Source organism: Giraffa tippelskirchi, chromosome 1, assembly GCF_054371585.1.
Source record: "Giraffa tippelskirchi isolate mGirTip1 chromosome 1, T2T-mGirTip1v1.2.pri, whole genome shotgun sequence".
Lineage (NCBI taxonomy): Eukaryota > Metazoa > Chordata > Mammalia > Artiodactyla > Giraffidae > Giraffa > Giraffa tippelskirchi.
Genome location: NC_137275.1, coordinates 177,553,850 through 177,573,903, shown reverse-complemented (window position 1 = coordinate 177,573,903; position 20,054 = coordinate 177,553,850). Strand labels below are relative to the sequence as shown.

Below are 20,054 nucleotides of genomic sequence, written 5' to 3'. Positions count from 1 at the left end.
TGTGAGCTGCTGAGCCTCTAGGAAAGAATGCAGCATGTGCCTCAAAAAGTCCAGCACTAGCTGAGGAACTGTTTGTTTTTTCCTAAAAAAGGTCAGTCCATAAAAGTTACATAAGACTCGGCTCTCCTCACTGGGAGCTTTTCCAACTCCAGCTGGAGAGATTCCTCAAGCTGTTTAGAGTTCAGGAAAAGGGTTTGGAATTTCCTGATTGGCTAGCCTATATTGGAGCCATCTCTGGGTAGCAATGGGGAGGTTTCAGCAGAGAACACTGTAACTCTTGTACTCTCACTGCCCCTCAATTGTGGCCCCTTTGAGTTGCCCAGGGGACAGGAAATAGCACAATTCGTTTACAGTTAACATCTCAGAACAAAGATGAGCCCCACTACTAAAACCAGAGCCCCTCTGCTAAAACCAGTGGCATCAAGTCTTTGAGGCTCCACCCAAAGGAGGCAGAACCTAGGGAGTCTAATAGCTCATCCCAGAAGCACAACAAGGCTTCGGGAGGCCTTCCTCCCCTGCTTTGGGCAGATGTATAGAACTTGTTTGTGGTCCTGAGAACCTCAGATGCCAGTCTTGCCCAAGGACTAGATGAATGAGCCAATAAACATTAACTGAGCATCTACGAGTTTCAAGGCACTGGACTATGGTGAACAAAGCAGACTCGGGGCTAGCCTTCATATACTGCTTATAGTTTGTCTGGGAGACTAAACAAACAACTAAATAATTATGACCACACAGACTATGAAGTAGGCCTTTGGAATGTGGTATATTCAAAGGATACACAGTTAATCCCATAAAAGCTATCTCGATCCATGAAAGCCAGTTAGCATATTTATTAAATCAGGGACCAGTTTGTACTGAATTGGCAACCAAAATTATGTGTTTTGGTTGAAAACTCTAGCCCTTCAAGTAGTCACTAGAATCTATCAATAACTTGCTCTCAGTTGAGCCCCATTTTTATTCCCATTCATTCTGCAGGAGTTCAGTCCCTATTTACATCAAACACTTTTGTTTAAGGCATAAGAACTCACTTCAACTAAGAAACTGCTGTTCATTTATAATGAAGAAACTGAACCCTGATTTGCTCTCTCCAGCTTTAGGCCAAGCACTTTTGTTTCTTTCTGGTCAACACAGACCTTGACCTTGTGTGCATGCTCAGTCATGTCCAGCTCTTTGTGACCCCATGGACTGTAGTCTGCCAGGCTCTTCTGTCCATGGAATTTTCCAGGCAAGAATACTGGAATGCTTGCCATTTATTCCTCCAGGTGATTTTCCCAACCCAGGGATTGAACCCATGTATCTTGTGTCTCCTGAACTGGCAGACAGATTCTTTACCACTGTGCCATTTGGAAGGGAGCTAAGAAATGGCTGGTATATAACTCTGCTCCTAAGGTCTAATTCTGGTGGGATCCAACATTCTCCTGTTGATGGCTGTTCAGCAGCTAGTTGCGATTTTGGTGTTCTTGCAGGAGAAGATGAGTGCACGTCAGAATGGCCATCACCAAAAAGTCTAAAGGCAAATTATTTGACTCCCCTCAGTTTCTTCACCTGTACAGTGGGGCTAATAATACCTCACCTTACAGGGTGCTGGTGGAAGTTAAAAGATATAGAAAACATCTGGAACAGTGATTGGCATTTAGTGAAGGCTCAGTAAATAATTATAATGAGTGTGAATCAGGAATGTCTTCTTTCCTTGAATCTAAATCCTTCCTATTGCCTTCTGAGGCTGCCCTACTACCAATTCACAGCAGAGAATCTTATCACTGTCATACCCAGTGCCTTTCAACAGGCACACCACCTCAAAATCTTTAACCCTCATGGCTCTATTCTTTGTCCCCCTAGAAGCTGGAAAGTGACTCAATCCCGGGAAACATCACAAGATAATACACAGAGAAAGTCAGAGTGAATATGCAATTTATCTATGAATCAAGATTTTCCTACCCAGTGAATACAGGTACATGACTATCTGAATTACCTGTTAGCAGAAGACAGTGAAGGTGAGTCCTCTACATAAATTCATGGGCTGACAAGATTCTCCTTAAAAGGTCTAATTATTTCCAAACATGTACCCCAGGAGACCCTATCCAAGTCCCATAGCTTCTGCTGTAGAAAAGCCTCTCTAATCTATCCTCTCTTTTAATTCCTAAAATCAGTGCTCTACTTCTAGGCCCTTCTGAAATACCTCTTTTTAGGATTATTATTCAATCTTTGGGCAAAGATTCTTATTGGCTAGGAATAGAGATACTGCTTGGAATACAGTGGTAAACAAAACAGGTATTATCCCTGCCCTCAGGAAGCTTACAATCTAGTGGAGGAATGCAAACAATTACATAAATAAAAATACAATTATGAAATGTGATAAATGCCTTGAAAATAAAGTGCAGAGTATTAAGAGGATCTGATTAAGACTGATGAAGGATGTGATTAAGAGGTCAGGGAAGGCCTTTCTGGTAAATTGTGAAGACCTCTCTGTAAATTAAAAGTTGAGCTTTGAAAGGTTAGCTGAAAGGAAGTTAAATGGGTGAAAAGTTGGGTACAACATTCCAGGCAGAGAGAATGACATGTGTGAAAGGCCCTGAGGCAAGAAAAGTGGTTGGTATCTTAGATAAACTGAAAGAAAACAGTGTCGTTGAAAGTGTCCATCATATTTGGCAACCAGGAGTCCACTGATGATCTTGATATAAACAATTTCAGGGGAGTGGTTAGTGGAAATGAAATTAGACTGCAGAGGGTGCAAAAGTGAATGGAAAATTGAGCAGATTGGTTGGGTGGTCAACAAAGGCTGGCTGTTACAGTACCAAGACAGTCACTACCCAGAGGGTGATGTGGTGTCAGGGGATTTATTTTAAAAAATAAAGACTTTATCAAATTAATATATGCACATGGTTACAAAGTTAAAAGTGAAAGGGCTTTCCTTGTGGCTCAGCTGGTAAAGAATCCACCTGCAATTTGGGAGACCTGGGTTTGATCCCTGGGTTGGGAAGATCCCCTGGAGAAGGGAAAGGCTTCATTGCACTATAAAGCTTATGATGAATAATAGAAATAATGATAATAAGAATAATAGAAATCCACAGCTCCATCCCCTTCTATCTCTGTCATTCTCCACTATTTTCAAATCTTTCAGCTGTCTCATCTGGCATTTATGTTCATGTTTATAAATCACATGCATATTTAATTATTTCTTAATTTCAAACATTCTGTTTTTACTTCCTACATCCACCTTCCTCACACTTTCTGATTTAATTAATATCCAGTGTTTGCTATGACTTGGTATAGCAAATAAGAGTCTATTTGTTGTCGCTCAGTCACTTAGTCATGTCTGACTCTTTGCAACCCTGTGGACTGCAGCACACCAGGCTTCCCTGTCCTTGATCTCCTGGAGTTTGTTCAAACTCATGTCCATTGAGTCAGTGATGCCATTCCACCATCTCATCCTCTGTCCCCTTCTCCTCTTGCCTTTAATCTTCCCAGCATCAGGGTCTTTTCTCATGAGTCAGCTCTTCGCATCAGGTGACCAAAGTATTGGAGCTTCAGCTTCGGCATCAGTCCTTCTAAGGAATATTCAGGGTTGATTTTCTTTAGGATTGACTGGTTTGATTTCCTTGCTGTTCAAGGGACTCTCAAGAGTCTTCTCCAGCACCACAGTTTGAAGGCATCAATTCTTTGGCACTCAGCCTTTTTTGCTGTCTATGGAGTTGCAAAGAGTTGGACACAACTGAGCAACTTTCACTCACTCACTCACTCACTCACTCACTCACTTATCTCCTGTACAGCTCTCACATCCATACATACTACTGGAAAAATCATAGCTTTGACTATAGGGACCTTTGTAGGCAAAATAATGTCTCTGCTTTATAATATGTGTCTAGATTGGTCATAGCCGTTTTTCCAAGGAGCAGGCGTCTTTTAATTTCATGGCTGCAGTCACCATCTGCAGTGATTTTGGAGCTCAAGAAAATAAAGTCTGTCATGGTTTCCATTGCTTCCCCATCTATTTGCCATGAAATGATGGGTTATAACTTTAATACTTGACTCTCTTTAGTTTAGTTTTCTATATATTTATCCCTAATTCTTCCCAAATTCTCTAGCAGAACTGTAAAAATTGCTCTCAATCTAATTTTCCAAACAGTCAAACATAGTTCCTTTTTTTTTCCTGGACCATAATCCTTTTGGAACTTTCTGTTCTCCTGATACATTCTGAATTGACTCTCCTCTATGGTTTACAACACCCCTATCATGCTGGACTTCTCTGTATCCTCATCCTAGGAATTCTCTTTGCCTCTCTTCTCTTAGTTGCCCTGTGTTCTAGATCCCATGATTTCCTCTTTCTTGTTTATATTCTCATTTTACTGAAGCATATTCTGTAATAGCTTTCTAAGAAAGGATACATAGTAGGAATATTTTTGTAATGAATCTCTGAAAGTATATATTTTAAACTCTCACAGTTGATAATTTGGCTGAGCATAAAACCCTAGGTTAGAAATCAATTCCTCTCATGAATCTGAAAACACTGCTCTCTGCTTACTAATTAGATTCCATTCTTGTTGAGTACAGAGCCATTCTGATTTCTGATGCTTGTATGTAAACTTTAAAAAAAAATTAACAGTTTAAAATTTCTCTATCTCTCTAGTGTTCTAAATTTTCATGACAAGTTACCCTAGGGTATGGTATTTCTATTGGTTGTGCTGGGCACTCAGTGGGCCCTTTTGATTTTGAGACTCTTCTTCAGTTCTGGGAAATACACTTTTACTCTTTCTTTTCTTTTTCTTAACTTTGTCTCCACTGACATTGAAGATTTAGAAAGAGAGGAATTAAATGATGAAGCAACATCCTTGAGACGTAGTTAGGCACTCAAATTTTCTGTATTTCTATTCTCTTAAAAATTTTTTAAGTATACAGGCAATATTGCTAACTATAAGCATAATGTACAGCAGATCTCTAGAACTTATTCATCTGGCATAACTCAAACTTTATACCAGTTGAACATCATCTCCTCTTTCCCCCCACCCCCAGCTCCTGGCAACCACTATTCTTTTTCCTATATCTATGACTTTGACTATTTTAGATTCCTCATACAAATGGAATCATGCAGTATTCGTCCTTCTGTGACTGACTTATTCCCTTGAAACTAAGATCATAATAGGAAAATGGGCAGGATATGAGCAAACACTCCATAGAAGAGGGAACAGAATATAGCTAATAAGCATACAGTAAGATTTAAAACACTATTAAAATATTGCCTTTTGTTCATCTATTATCAAACAAAATAGTAATAGTTAATCCTGGTGAAGACAACTAAACAGGCATTTTCACACTTTGTCAATAAAAGCATATTTTGGTACCTTCATATTGAGGTTGGGGGAAAAAATATATATATATATCCAGTCTTAAAAATATTCAGATCCTCTAACTCCACCTCCAGAATTCTATACTAAAGAAATTATCAAAGTTTTTTTTCATAAGGTTATTAATCTGAACATTTTTCAGAAAAAAGAAAGCTATTTTTAGAAACCTCAAATGTCTAACATGTGTTAAGTAAATTATGGTAAATTCAAACAACGGATTTGTTACCCAACCATTAAAAATTTGGTTTCCAAAAACTGTTCAATGATATGTTGTCATTTTATACTTGTCTGTATTTTTCTAGATTTTCAACAGTGAAAATATACTCCACCTATAATTACAGAAAGAGACAAACACTTTCTCAGAAAATATTTTTAAACAAAACAGCCAAGATTTATTTGTTTCAAAGGAAAATATCACAGTAACCTTCATTTTGTCTGTCTCCATAAAAACACAGTTAAGTTTAAACATTTTCTAGGTCAAAATCTGAGCAGTGAATAGCATTTCTTTGGACTCTATTCTCCACAATCTCTTAATCTTAAATGAGTAATAGGTGTATAAACCTAATCTCTAAAGGAAGAAAACACAGTGTGGAAATGATATGCCATAAATCACACTCTTAGTGGCACTATTTGGCCTTTGATTCCTGGGTCTTATGCATTAGAGCCTTTTGTTTTCTTTCAAAACAAAACCAAAAACCTTTATGTTGATTAAGTCTGAGAACCACTGATCAAGAAGCTGAGACTAGAGTTTGGGTCTAACAGTAGTTCTACTCAAAGTGTAGTCTATGGATCAGTAGAATCAGCCTCTCCTGGGAATTTATTAGACTGGTAAATGCTTGGACTTACTGAATCAGAATTTCAGGAGTGACAAGTGATTTTTATGCAGCCTCAAGTTTAAGAATTAACACATATCTAGAGGAAATTAAGCAAAGAGGCTAATAGCATGCAAAGGGAGGGAGGTACGGAGCCCATCCAATATTCAATGTATATATATATTTAAAGCATATACATTATTATAAAATATTCTAAAAACAAACTTTTTCCTTACTATAAACTAGAAGTTATGGCTAGAAAATATTTTCTTGGCTTTGGACTAAAAAAGGTTGACAAATTGCATAGGTCTTGGATCAAAGGGTAAGAGGAATTTATAATTCATTCCTGGTTCCAGATAGCTCATTAAATTAAGGCTAAGCATTTCACGTAGGAATTTAGGAACTGTATGTATGCAGTAAATATTTTGGCTATATTTCTGTCAAATCATGATTGGTTACTGGCAGGTGATCAGCTGAAGATGATGGGATCTTCATTTCTCTCAACCTCTTTCCATTTTGGAGTCATGACTCAGTAGGCAAAACTCAGTAGTCACCGTGACTGGCCTAACGTGTGCTTTACAGAGCCCTTCCATTGACAATGAAAGGGAAGTGAATGTGATGGAGAGGAAAGGAAGGAGAGATGAACAGGTTAGACTCTACTTCTCCCAACCCTTTGCCTTCAACCAAAACAGCTCAGCCTTTACCTTTTTGTGTCCACTTATCTATGGAATATACTTAAAGATCTCCCCTCTAAAAAATATTTTGAAAATTTCTATTCTCTACTACATATTCTCAACAACCCAATAAAAAGCCATAGCTTAACAAGGAGCCATTAGTGCTCCTTGTTAAATATCTATCACCACCACCTGGCTGTCAAAAGGACTCACGATGCATAATGGGCAGGTGGTTCTGCTTCCAGGACTCCCTTCTCCAACCACTATCATTAGGGATGAATAAACTAATAATGTTGCAAGTTTCTGTGTTGGGTGTGAGGCTAAGCATATTACATAAATCAGCCTATAAACTGAACTTGAAATTATATTATCTAAGGAGTTAAAGGTTGGGGACTGCTGTTCCAAATAACAGTGATTTAAACATTGCTGTCTCATGTATATATTACTGTATAACAAACATTCCACAACTTAGTGGCTTACAACAATGATTGATTATATCTCACAGTTTTGTGAGCTGGCTAAGGGGTTTTTTGCAGTTCCAAAAGATGGGTTCTGGAAATGTTTTGAATAGAAGCAGAATAGCCCTTTCCCACCAAATAAGAGAAGTCCTTCAAAGAGAAGGACTTGGGAGACAATTCACCCAGCAATGCTTCTATTCAAAACATTTCAAGAACCCATCTTTTGGAACTGCGAAAAACCCCTTAGCCAACTCACAAAACTGGATACAATCAGTCATTGTTGTAAGCCACTAAGTTGTGGAATGTTTGTTAAATAGTAACATATAAGCAAGACAGAAATGTTTAAATTACTATCCTTTTGGAGCAGGAGATAAAAAGGTGGTTCCCAACTTTTCTGGCAGAGAAGGCAATGGCAACCCACTCCAGTACTCTTGCCTGGAAAATCCCATGGATGGAGGAGCCTGGTGGGCTACAGTCCATGAGGTCACGAAGAGTCAGATGCAACTGAGCAACTTCACTTTCACGTTTCACTTTCATGCGTTGGAGAAGGAAATGGCAACCCACTCCAGTGTTCTTGCCTGGAGAATCCCAGAGACAGAGGAGCCTTTTGGGCTGCCGTCTATGGGGTCGCACAGAATCGGACACGACTGATGCGACATAGCAGCAGCAGCAGCAACCTTTCTGGCACCAGAGACCAGTTTCATGGAAGACAGTCTTTCCATGGACCTGGGGGATGGGGTGGTAGCTGTGGTTTCAGGGTGATTCCAGAGCATTATATTTATTGTGCATTTTATTTCTATTGTTATTACATCAGCTCCACCTCAGATCATCAGGCATTAGATCCTGGAGGTTTGGGACCCTGATTTGGAGGATATTTAAAAGGAAATGATTAGCCTCGCAGATAAACTCTAGCTATCTAGAACCTTCAGAGACTAGGTTGGTCTGATAACAGTTTGGCTGTATCTTTTTTAAAAAAAATTATTTATTTGGCTGCTTCAGGTTTAGTTGTGGCACACACGGGATCTTTTTTTTGCGGTGCTCAGGCTTCTTTTTAGTTGTGGCTCTAGGGCTCCAGAGTGTGAGGCTTCAGTAGCTGTAGGGTGTGGGCTTAGTTCCCCAACCAGGGATCAAACCCACATCCCCTGCATTGTAAGATGGATTCTTAAACACTGGACCACCGGGGAAGTCCCTGGCTGTATCTTTAAATAAACAGATCCTTGTTATCCTTCAGATAACAAGAAAATAACATTTTGGAATTGAAACAACTCACAGATGAATGGGATCAGCAGTGGGTTCCCAACTCTCCCATCTGGAGTTTTTGCTTTTTCCGTTGGGGTCTTCTGAATCTTATCTATACTGACTTTAGGAATACTCTGATCTTTCTTTTACCTGAACATGGGTAAAAACCAATTTTCTCTTTTTCCCTAAGGACACTAAATATAAGGTTGTATTTTCTTTCTTAAAATAATTATACAAGAAAAGAAAGGAAGTACAAAAGTATAAAAACAGATAAACAAGTTAAATATAGATTTTAGGATCCTAAGATAAACTTAAGTATAAACTTTGGATCCTAAAATAACTAAATCTAGCCAGAAGTTGGCTGACTCTTTTTCCCTCTCCACCCAGTTATCAACTCTTCGTCCTTGACCACAGGATCTCACACAAGAAGCCAAAAACAGCATATATTTCAGAACTCAAAGTCTCATCTTCCAAGAATTCCAGTGAACAGCAATTTTCTGCTTTAAGTATCAAAAATAATTTTTTTAAAAAACCTAGGTATTTCAGTAAAACTTTTAAAATGTACACTTTTACTTACACACTTTTGTTTTATACACAGTATATAGACTATAACTTAACTTTTCTTTGGTGACTGTGCTACCAATGCAAGGGACCTGGGTTCAAACTCTAGTCAGAGAACTGGATCCCACATGCCACAACTAGGAGTTTGAGAGCTGCAACTTAAAGATGCCACGTGTTGCAACTGAGACCTGGCGCAGCCAAATAAATAAATAAATATTTTTAAAATAAATAAATAAGGATGCTGCTGCTGCTAAGTCGCTTCAGTCGTTTCCGACTCTGTGCGACCCCATAGACGGCAGCCCACCAGGCTCCGCCGTCCCTGGGATTCTCCAGGCAAGAATACTAGAGTGGGTTGCCATTTCCTTCTCCAGTGCATGAAAGGGAAAAGTGAAAGTGAAGCCGCTCAGTCGTGTCCAACTCTTAGCGACCCCATGGACTGTAGCCTACCAGGCTCCTCCGTCCATGGGATTTTCCAGGCAAGAGTACCGGAGTGGGGTGCCATTGCCTTCTCCAAAATAAGGATGAGAGAAAAAAATTTTAAAAATCAGTTTAGTGTTTCTAGACAAAAATAATGAACATTCTGAAAAGGAAATTAAGAAAATAATTCCATTTACAACAGCATCAGAAAGAATAAAATACTTAGGAATAAACTTTACCAAGAAGGTAAAGGCTTGTACACTGAAAACTATAAAATGCTACTGGAAGAAAAAAGAAGAGGGAAGATATCATGTGTTCATGGATCATAAGACTTAATATTGTTAAGATGTCAATACCTGCAGTATGCAACACCATGGATGGACATTATGCCAAGTGAAATAGACTAACATCACAGAACAACACAGAATGACAAATACTGCCCAATTTCACTTATATCAGGAATCTAAAATAGTTAAATTCATGAATAAAAGAGTAGAATGACGGCTGACTGGGGGAGAGGGAAATGAGGAGTTGTTGTTCATTGGGTATAAAGTTTCAGTCAAGCAAGATGAATAAGCTCTAAAGATATGCTGTAAAACAACATACCTACAATCAACAATATATTGTAAACTTAAAATTTGTTAAGAGGGTAGATCTCATGTGAGGCTTCCCTGGTGGCTCAGATAGTAAAGAATCTGCCTGCAATGAGGGAGACCCAGGTTCAACCCCTGGCTTGGGAAGATCCCCTGGAGAAGGGAATGGCTACCCACTCCAGTATTCCTGCCTGGAGAACCTCAAGGACAGAGAAGCCTGGTGGGCTACAGTCCATGTGGTCGCAAAGCGTTGGACACGACTAAGCAACTAACACTGTGTTCTTTCTATTATAATGAAAAGATGTCAACTGCCCAAAGCAATCCACAGATTCAATGAGATCCCTTTCAAAATCCTATGATAATTTTTACAGAAATAGAAAAATTCATTCTAAAATTTGTATGAAATCACAAGGGATCCTGAATAGTTTAAAAAAAATCTTAAAAAAGCAGAACAAAGTTGTAGGATTCATACTTCCTTACCACACAGCCTACAGTCATCAAAAGAGTAGGGTACTGTCTCATGAGGATCAGAACAGCCATCATTAAAAGTGGGGACTTCCCTGGTGGTCCAGTGACTAAGATTCTATGCTCCCAATGCTGGGTGCCAGGGTTCGATCCCTGGTTGGGGAACTAGGTCCCACATGCCATAACTAAGAATTCACATGCTGTAACTAAGACCTGGTGCAGCCAAATAAACAAACAAATGAAATTTTTTTTTTTAAGTCTACAAGTAACAAATGCTAACAAATGGTGAGAGGAGCCCTCCTACACCATTAATGGGAATGTAAGCTTGTGCAGTCACTGTGGAAAACGGTATGGAGGTTCCTCAGAAAACTAAAAGTAGAATTACCACAAAAGTTGAAAGTGTTAGTCGCTCAGTCGTATCTGACTGTTTGCTACTCTGTGGACTGGAGCCCACCAGGCTCCTCTGTTCATGGGATTTCCCAGGCAAAAATACTGGAGTGGGTTGCCATTTCCTTCTCCAGGGGATCTTTCTGACCCAGGATCGAACCTGAGTCTTTTGCACTGCAGGCAGGTTCTTTACTGTCTGAGCCACCAGGGAAGCCCATAATATGATCTAGCAATCCCACTCCTGGGCATATACCCAGACAAAACTATAATGCAAAAAGATACATGCATTCCTATGTTCATAGCAGCACCATTCACAGTAGCCAAGACATGGAAACAACCTAAATGTCCACTGACAGATGAATGGATAAAGAAGATGTGGTACATATATACTATGAAGCACTGTTGCTAAGTTGTGTCCAACTCTTTGTGACCCCATGGACTGCAGTACACCAGTCTTCCCTGTCCTTCACTATCTCCTGGAGTTTTCTCAAACTCATGTCCACTGAGTTGGTGATGCCATCCAAGTGATGCCATGAAGTACTACTCAGTCATAAAAAAGAACAAAATAATGCCATTTGCAACAACATGGATGCAACTAGAGATTATCATACTAAATGAAGTAAGTCAGAAAGATAAAGACAAATACCATATGATATCACTTATATGTGGAATCGAAAATATGACACAAATGAATCTAAGAAATAGAAGCAAAATCAGGGGCATAGAGCATAGACTGGTGGTTGCCAAGGTGTGGGGGGTGGGAGGGGTGGATTGGGAGTTTGGGATTAGCAGATGCTAACTGGTATGTACAGAATGGATAAACAACAAGGTCCTACTGTATAGCACATGGAACTATATTCAATATCCTGTGGTAAACCATAGTGGAAAAGAATATTAAAAAGAAAGTATATATATATGTATAACCAAGTCACTTTGCTGAACACTGTAATTCAACTATACCTCAATAAAAAATAAATTAAAAAAAAAGAGGGTGGTACTGGCATAAAGACAGACATAGAAACCAATGAAAGAAAATAGAGAGCCTAGAAATAAACCTGGCATATCTGGTCAACTGATACTCAACAAGAATGGCAACACTATTCAAAGGGGAAAGGACAGTCTTCAACAAATGGTGTTAGGAAAACTAGATATCCACATGCAAAAGAATGGGTCCTTATCTTACACACCATAGAAAATTTAACTCAAAATAGATCAAGACCTAACCATAAGAGACAAATCTATTCAATAAAACTTAGAAGAAAACATAGGGAAAGAGCTTCATGACAGATGAATGGATAAAGAAGAATTGAATTTGTCAATGATTTATTAAGAAAAAATAGAAAAAATAAGAAAAAATAGGTAAACAGGACCTCATCAAAATTTAAAAACTTTTGTGTATCAACGAATATACAAAAGAGTGAAAAGGCAACCCCATGAAATGGGAGAATATATTTTCATATCATAATATCTGATAAGGGACTTCTATCCTAAATATATAAAGAACTCTTACAATTCAACAATAGAAAGATATAACTCAATTAAACATAGGCAAAGGATTTCTAATCGACTTTTCTTCAAAGAAAATATAAAAACAGCCAATAAGCACAAGAAAAGATACTAAACATCACTAGCCATTAGAAAAATGCAAATCAAACCCACAATGAGATACCACTTCAGACCCATTAGGATGACTATTATTTAAAAAAACAAAACACAAAATAAGTGTTGGCAAATTTGCGGAAAAACTGGAATGCTTGACATATTGCTGGTGGGAATGTAAAATGGTACAGCCACTGTGAAAAATGGTATGGCAGTTCCTCAAAAAATTAAATGTAAAATTACCATATGATTCAGCAATTCCATTTCTGGGTATATAGCCAATGGAATTGAAAACAGGGACTCATATCTGTACACCAATGTTCAAAGCAGTTTTATTCACAATAGCTAAAAAGTGGAAGCAACCCAAGCTTTTATGTGGATAAAAATAATGTGATACATACTTACAACGGATGTTATTCAGCCTTAAAAAGGAAGGAAATTGGGATGCAAGCTACCACATGGATGAACCTTGAAGACATTTTGTTAAGCGAAATAAACCAGTCACAAAGAGACAAATATTGTATGATTCAATTTACATGTAGTACCGAGAGTAGATAAATCCTAGAGAAAGAAAGTAGAATGGTGGTTGTCCGGGGCTGGGAGAAGAGGAAATGAGTTATTGTTTAATGAGTACGCAGTTTCAGTCTGAGAAGATAAAAAAAAGTTCTGGAGATGGATGGTGGTGATGACTGAACAACAATGTGAATGTACTTAATGACACTGAACTGTATATTTAAGAATTGTTTAAATAGTAAATTTCATGTTATATATATTTTACCACAACTTAAAAAAAAAAAAGAATAAATGTAATACCAGAGAGATTCTGCTATGAGTTTTAACTTTTCATTAGAATGCATCCCATTCTCCACCCTCACCCCCTGAAGTCAATCTCAGAACAATGTTTATATGTGGTCATTCAAAACAATACACTCATTTTGCATGACAGACTCATTTGACAGGAACTACAATATCATATGTCAATGTTTGAGTGGGTGTTTTCTGGGTAACCTCAACACTGATCAACTGGACTATCTCTACAAAGCCTGCCCTTACCCTAACATGTAGTCAGTGAGCCATCTCAGTCAACTGACTTTTAGTAAGTGCTCAGTCATTGTGTATGAGTAGCAGAAAAAAAGGGTGAGTTATTTTCCTAAAGTTGCACAGAGAAAAATAGAACACATAAACCTTCCCATGAACTAGGGAAGCAAATAAAAATACAGGAAGCAAATAAAAATACAGGATACTCTGTAATTTATCTGAAATTCAAATTTAACTTGGCATCCTGTATTTTATCTGGCAACCCTCTGCCATATTGGAAGTGAAGAGAAAATAAATAATCCAGACTGTTTTGGGGATACTGAGGTCTTAACAGGGACCTAGACAGAGTAGTGTAGAAAAGCCCATCAAAAACATACTGGTTAACCAAAAAAAAAAAAATTGAAAGTACTGGTCTCTAGACTCCATGCTTAATTCTGCTTAGGAGCCCCTTCCTGCTTTGAGTATCTGTGATCCAAGACTTACTTTCTAAATTTACGAAGTCAGAGAAAGGGAGAAAGAAAAAGTAGAGAAGGATAAACCAAAGCTAGAAATGAGTGAGAACATTACCCAGCTTCCAGTTAGGAAGGCCTGGCCTCAAAAAGGGACCTTAGACACTTAACATAAAAATCAGAGGAAATCAGATTTTGACCTGGCTCAAAGCAGAAGAGAAACAATGATGGTGAATACTCTATAGCCATACAGTAGGAGGGACATGCAAAGAGTCGAACATGACTGAGCACATACGTGAGTGAGGAGGGACTGGCATAGCAGAACACCAGAGACAGTGGTGGGATCTCCCAATTCCCTGAAACCATTACCATTACTAATTTCCACGGAGCCCCCTAAGAAATTTCAGTCACAATTTTTGCCTACTAATACTCTGAATTGACACTTTCGAACTGTACTGCTGGAGAAGGCTCCTGAGTGTCCCTTGGACAGCAATGAGATCAAACAAGTCAATCCTAAAGGAAATCAACCCAGAATATTCATTGGAAGGACTGATGCTGAAGCTCCAGTACTTTGGCCACTTGACGCGAAGAGCTGACTCATTGGAAAAGACCCTGATGCTGGGAAAGATTGAGGGCAAGAGGAGAAGGGGGTCACAGAGGATGAGATGGTTGGATGGCATCACTGACTCAATGGATATAAGTTTGAGTAAGCTCAGGGAGATAGTGAAGAACAGAGAAGACTGGTGTGCTACAGTTCATGGGGTCGCAAAGAGTCAGACATGCCTTAGTGACTGAACAACAACAGTACTCTGAGCCCCAGTGACAATAATGCCACTAGTAGTCAGGCAACACTTCTTATAAAGTCCTGCAGCTTTCCAGCCATTGTTTCATCAGTCAGCAATATCATCTATTTCCCCACGGACCCTGGGCCAAAACTGAGATCGCCAAACCCTGTTTTAGCTTCAGGAAATTGAATCTGTTCATGTCATCCTCTTAGGCATCAACAAAAACAGATTTCAGGCTCTCTGTTCTTTGAGAATCCCATCTTTAAAAGGCCTATGTTCTTGGTTATTACTGACACTGTTTAGAGAGTGGTAATTCCTGCTTGATGCTGGTCTACTGAGATATAAATGGCTCATATGGCCTGATCATACTAGAGTAGTGTTCAGGAATCTTTGATAAGTCTCACACTAGGCCAGGCTGGGATTGTCTCCCCTCTCCAGTGGAAGAAGGGGGAGGGGAGGTATCCAAGAATTAAAAGGGTAAAGTAACTGAGGTCATTCCTCCAACCTGTCCTGAAGCACCAGCTGATCCGGTACACTGAATCAGGTTTGAAGGATGTGGCTAGCCTCCGCAATTCTTTCCTAGAGTGAGCAGTTAGTGTCTAGGGCAAGAGGAGGGGGGTCACCTGTGTAAAGCTCTTTAAAGATTATCTGGGCAGCCACTGAAGGACTGACCAATAAAAATTTCTGCAGCCTTCGACCTTAATTTTTTCTTTTTGGTAAACATAACATAAAGGTAAAACAGCTAATAAAAAGAAGCTTCTATGTAAATGAAATTAGATGCATGAACTGAGAGACTGAGTATGTTCAGTTTTATGCTCCCACCATGAGCACCACAAGCAATCCCCAGACGCCCTTCGTTTTTCCCCCATTCATGTAACTAATGACACATCTTTCCACGAAACACTGCCTCACAGCCTCTGCATTTCATTCATTCACTCACCCATCAAATATTTACTGAGTCTATCATGTGCCAGGCACTGTGCTGGGCACTGGAGATACAAACGAATCGTGTACGGTCCTTGCCTCCAGGGCAGCCCCCTGGTGTCCTCAGCGCCAGCCTGGCATCCCAAGGCAGCCCTGGGAACGGTATCACGGTACCCTTTGCAGCAGGTAAGAGCGGTAGCAGAGGCCTGGCAAAATGCCAGACCACAGGTTTTCCCAAGGTAAAACTGGATGTGAGAGACCGATCCCAGCCCGGCTCAAACAGGCATCAAGGTGGGAACCAGGGACCAAAGGGGCGGAGGGTGCAAAGGACCCGGCGTGCAGAGGACTCCCGCCGCAGTCGCCGGGGTGGGTGCTGAGCGGCCACGCGCGCTCCTCCAGGGCCGTCACAGGAGATGTGGGGACAACGATGACCCCTGGGCGCGAGTCAGCTGAGGCGGTGTCTCGAAGGGACAGTTTGAGGAGACGGTTGGGGTGGATCTGGGGTGACGCCCCAAAGGATGGCTTGTCCTGGGTGACTGAGGATTCAGTGGATGGCGGAACTGAAAGGATAGGACTGAAGATGAGGTTGGTCCAAAGGGTCAAGCAAGACCGCAGGGTGGGGCTGACGGGACGAGGGGGAAGGGCTGAAGGGAAGGGAGGGCGCGCCAAGGACTGGATAGGTGAGCCAACTGAGGGCCTTTCTCCCAAGGGATCATTTGGAACGCGAGGACAGCGGACCTCCGGGATCTCACCTGCCCCAGAGACGCGTCCTACCTGGTTTCTCGCCTCAGCGTGGTCTTACGGCGCAGGCAGCTGCGGCGTCTCGCGCCCTGCAGGGGTCGCGTTGCAGCCGGGACAAGCAGGCGTCCCCCTTCTCTCAGACAGCTTGGTAATGCCCGGTCCTCCCCTGCAGCTGTGGCGCCGATGGTCCGATCTGAACTGCCCTCATGCCGTCCCTTAGGATGGCCCGTGCTTCGGCCCGCTGGGCCAGTGGGGGTGCTCGCCCACCTCCTGGCCCCCTCTGCATTGAGCGCGGCGAGTCACGCGCAGTGCTTTCCCGCGAGGGGAGCCGCGGAGCTTCAGCCGTGGCCCCGCCTTCTGCGGCCTGCGCCCCGCCCCTTCGGGGTGGTGCCGGCTAAGTGGCTGGGCTGTGCTGGAACCCAGAAAACCCTCGCGCGCAGCTTAACTGGTGTGTGGAAGGCAGGTGCATTTGCGCATCCGCCTTCGCCTAATGGAGCGATTCTCTGCCTGACACCGCAGTAGAACCTCTTGGGAAAAATAAAAAAACAAAACTAAAGTCTGACCTCAGCAGAGACCAATTGATCCAGAAGCACGGGTAGGGTGGAGTAGGGGTTGGGTGGTGCCCAGCCTTGGTATTTTTAAAAGCACCCCAGCATAGCCAGGATCAAGAGCCTGGTAGAAGTCTAGAACGGAACAAAGACTGTCTCCTTTGGCCAAAAATTAAGTCAGGTTCTTCTGAGTCGGCCCTGGACCAGGCTTGACTTTGGGCTTCCCTCTTTGTCCTTATAGAATCCTGTTTGAGCAAGAATCCCTTTAAATCAGTTTATTGGAAATTCTCCGCTCTTGATATCTGACCGTCCTTGGTATTTTATCACCTTGGCCTGCTTTCAGCAAGAATTCTGTTGAGTTGATCTACCAAGAATCCCCCTTTCCTCTGATGTTTCTTCTTATTAATTGCTATATTCATGTCCCTCCAAAATTCATATGTTGAAATCCTAACCCCCAAACATTAGTAGGTGGGGCCTTTGAGAGGTGATTAGGTCATGAGGAGCTTGCATAATTAGGATTAGTAGCATCACGGAAGCTATCTCATGGAGCTCCCTAGCCAAGTCCTTCAGATTGGGAAGTATCTGACCGGAGAGCACCTAGTGACCATGCTGGCACCTTGATCTCAGACTTACAGCCTCTAGAACTCTGAGAAATTTGCTGATAAGCTACCCAGTCTGTAGTGTGGTGTGTTTTTTAGCCATGGCATGCAGCATGCAGGACCTTCATTCCCAACCAAGGACCAAACCCCTGCCCCGTGCATTTGGAGCACCAAGGCTAACCACTGGACCACCAGGGCAATCCCTGTGGTGTTTTATTATAGCAGCCAGAATAGATGAAGGCTGTAATTTTCCAGCCACTGACCTCTACCCTGCTGCTTGGCTAATAAATTATCACTTGTCTTTGTTGGGGTCTGAGTTGAGCTCAATCTCTCGCCCACTGCAGCACCTAATTGCAGTGGTTCCTATAGCTATTCCATGGTCCCCGGCCCACTCCCTGCCCTCACTGCCCCCCCGCCCCTCCCCTGAAAATAAAGTTTGCCTTACCATCTTTAACAAGTGTAATGAATATTTTTTTCTTTATCAGAACTCATGTGCTTCCTGCTCCTAGGCAGGGTGTATGTGAGACACTGAAGACTGTTGTCTTCTTGTATCCAAACGGGGGTGGGGGCAGGTGGTCTTTCAACGAATAGTTATTAGAACCTCACTAGGTTCCATCCTCTGTGAAAGACAGTCTGAGACCCTGTGCTCTAGGCACTCCCAGGCTTGTTAGGTCACAGTCAAGGAAGCAGATAAATGTCATATTGTGTAATACATCCTCAGGCCTCACAAAAGTCATGTGAGCTGAGCTTTGAATAATGAGTGGGAGGTATGCAGAGAGTATAGCAAAGATGGTCAGGGCTGTGATAATGAAGAGCCTTCCATGACAAACTAAGGAGCTGGGACTCATCCGGTAAGCAGTGGAGAAATACTTTATCTGGAGGCAGGATGCTAAATCAAATATGAACTTTAGAACTACAGGTCTGGGGGCAAAGTGGAGAGGGCTTGGACTAGTCAGGGAGACCAGTGAAAAACTGAATGTTCATGCAGATAAAGGGTCCAGGGTGGGGGTCTTAGCCTAAGCTAGGCCAGTTGGAACTGTTTCCCCGAGAATTTAGACTTGGGGGAGAGAGAATTACCCTTTTACTCATGGTTAGACTTACAATGGAAATTTGATAGTGGTGTCAAATTTTACTTGTCAAATGGTCTGAGTTGCAGAAAAAACCAATTTGCTGGGAAGTATCGGTCTGTTGCCTAAAGAGGAGTCAAGTGAAGACACAAAGAGACTACTCCCCAGGTTCTTGGGGTCTCCCCAAGCTGATTCTACTTCTCACTGAGGTCGTTTAACTCTTACTCTGGGTTGATGATGCGTCCTTCTATCCATTCATACAGTCTTATTTTTGACCTCAGCAAATGTGGGTTACTTCCTGTTATTTGTGTTACAGGATAATTTTTCAAAAAGTTAAAATTATGAGTCTTATACAAATATAAAATAGAGCCATATTTAATTCACTAATTAATGAGAGAACCAGTAAGGCACTAAGACTGGTTCACAAGGGTATTTGACTTTTAGAAATGTAAATTCTCTTCCAGACAAAATTAATTTGCATCACTGAGAAAAGGAATTATTTGCATCGTTAAAGGCAGAAATATTCTTCAATATTATCAGTATTTGAACAAATATGTACTTTAGAAACCTCACTCCAGTCACAGTGTGGATACTGAATTAGAGGAAAGAGACCAGTTAGCAGACTGTGCTAATTGTGATGAGAAATGGGAGGGTGTGAATTAGGGCAGTGGCTGAGGGGTTAGATAAGAGGATATAGATTCAAGAGACATTAAGGGTATAGACTCTATAGGACTTAATGATTAATGTAATGTGTCACTGGGGGTTGGAGGTAAAGAAGAGCAAATAGTCTCAGATGACTCCCAGGATCCTCCAAATGCTGAGTGTTCTCCGAAACCCTTTGTACACCTCTTAGAAGATTTGGAGCTAGAATTACAGGGAAATGTTGGATCTAGGACAATGCTCCCTTGTTTCTCTGTTTCCGGCAGTGGTAAATATGGTCTTTCCCCAAAAGTTCTTAAAGATGCAGGATGAGCCAAATCGTCCCATGATCTCTCCCTATTCCTGAGACACTGTAGATGAGGAACAAGTATAAACCTGGCCTACGTACGCTAGAATCACCTCTCTGTTTTTGCTTTTGGCAGTTATTCCATCTAGCTCAAGTGAAAAGATCTCATAACTCATCCCACTTCAGAAAACCCCTCAAGGGGTGTGCTCCTGAAATGAAATAATGTCTCATCTGTTTCTCTTCATGTTTTATCCTTCTCTCTAAAGACCAGACACATTGGCCTACTCACTTTCATACTTAGAGCAAGTCATGACCACTTTCAAATGGAGGCTTCTCTTCCCAAAACGATATGACCTTTTAGCAACTATTCTCATCACTGACTTAATTTCTCAGAATTCTAATTACAA

The 20,054-nt window shown here is 41.1% G+C and overlaps 1 protein-coding gene and 1 long non-coding RNA gene across 3 annotated transcripts in view; one reads left to right on the top strand and one right to left on the bottom strand.

The window, feature by feature from the left end:
- The window catches only part of RUSC2 (RUN and SH3 domain containing 2), a 58,558-nt gene extending 41,719 nt beyond the window's left edge, over positions 1-16,839 (bottom strand). Inside the window, exon 1 of one of the 2 annotated variants that reach the window (XM_081507836.1) lies at positions 16,521-16,839. The gene's annotated coding sequence lies outside the window, so the exon portion shown is untranslated. The remainder of the gene's footprint in view (positions 1-16,520) is intronic. The other variant, XM_081507833.1, reaches the window with a different exon arrangement.
- On the top strand, positions 16,189-18,088 carry LOC145513041 (uncharacterized). The gene is made up of 2 exons (XR_014059073.1): positions 16,189-16,331; positions 16,456-18,088. It is a non-coding gene; the product is annotated as an uncharacterized LOC145513041 (long non-coding RNA).
- The last annotated feature ends 1,966 nt before the right edge of the window (positions 18,089-20,054 follow it).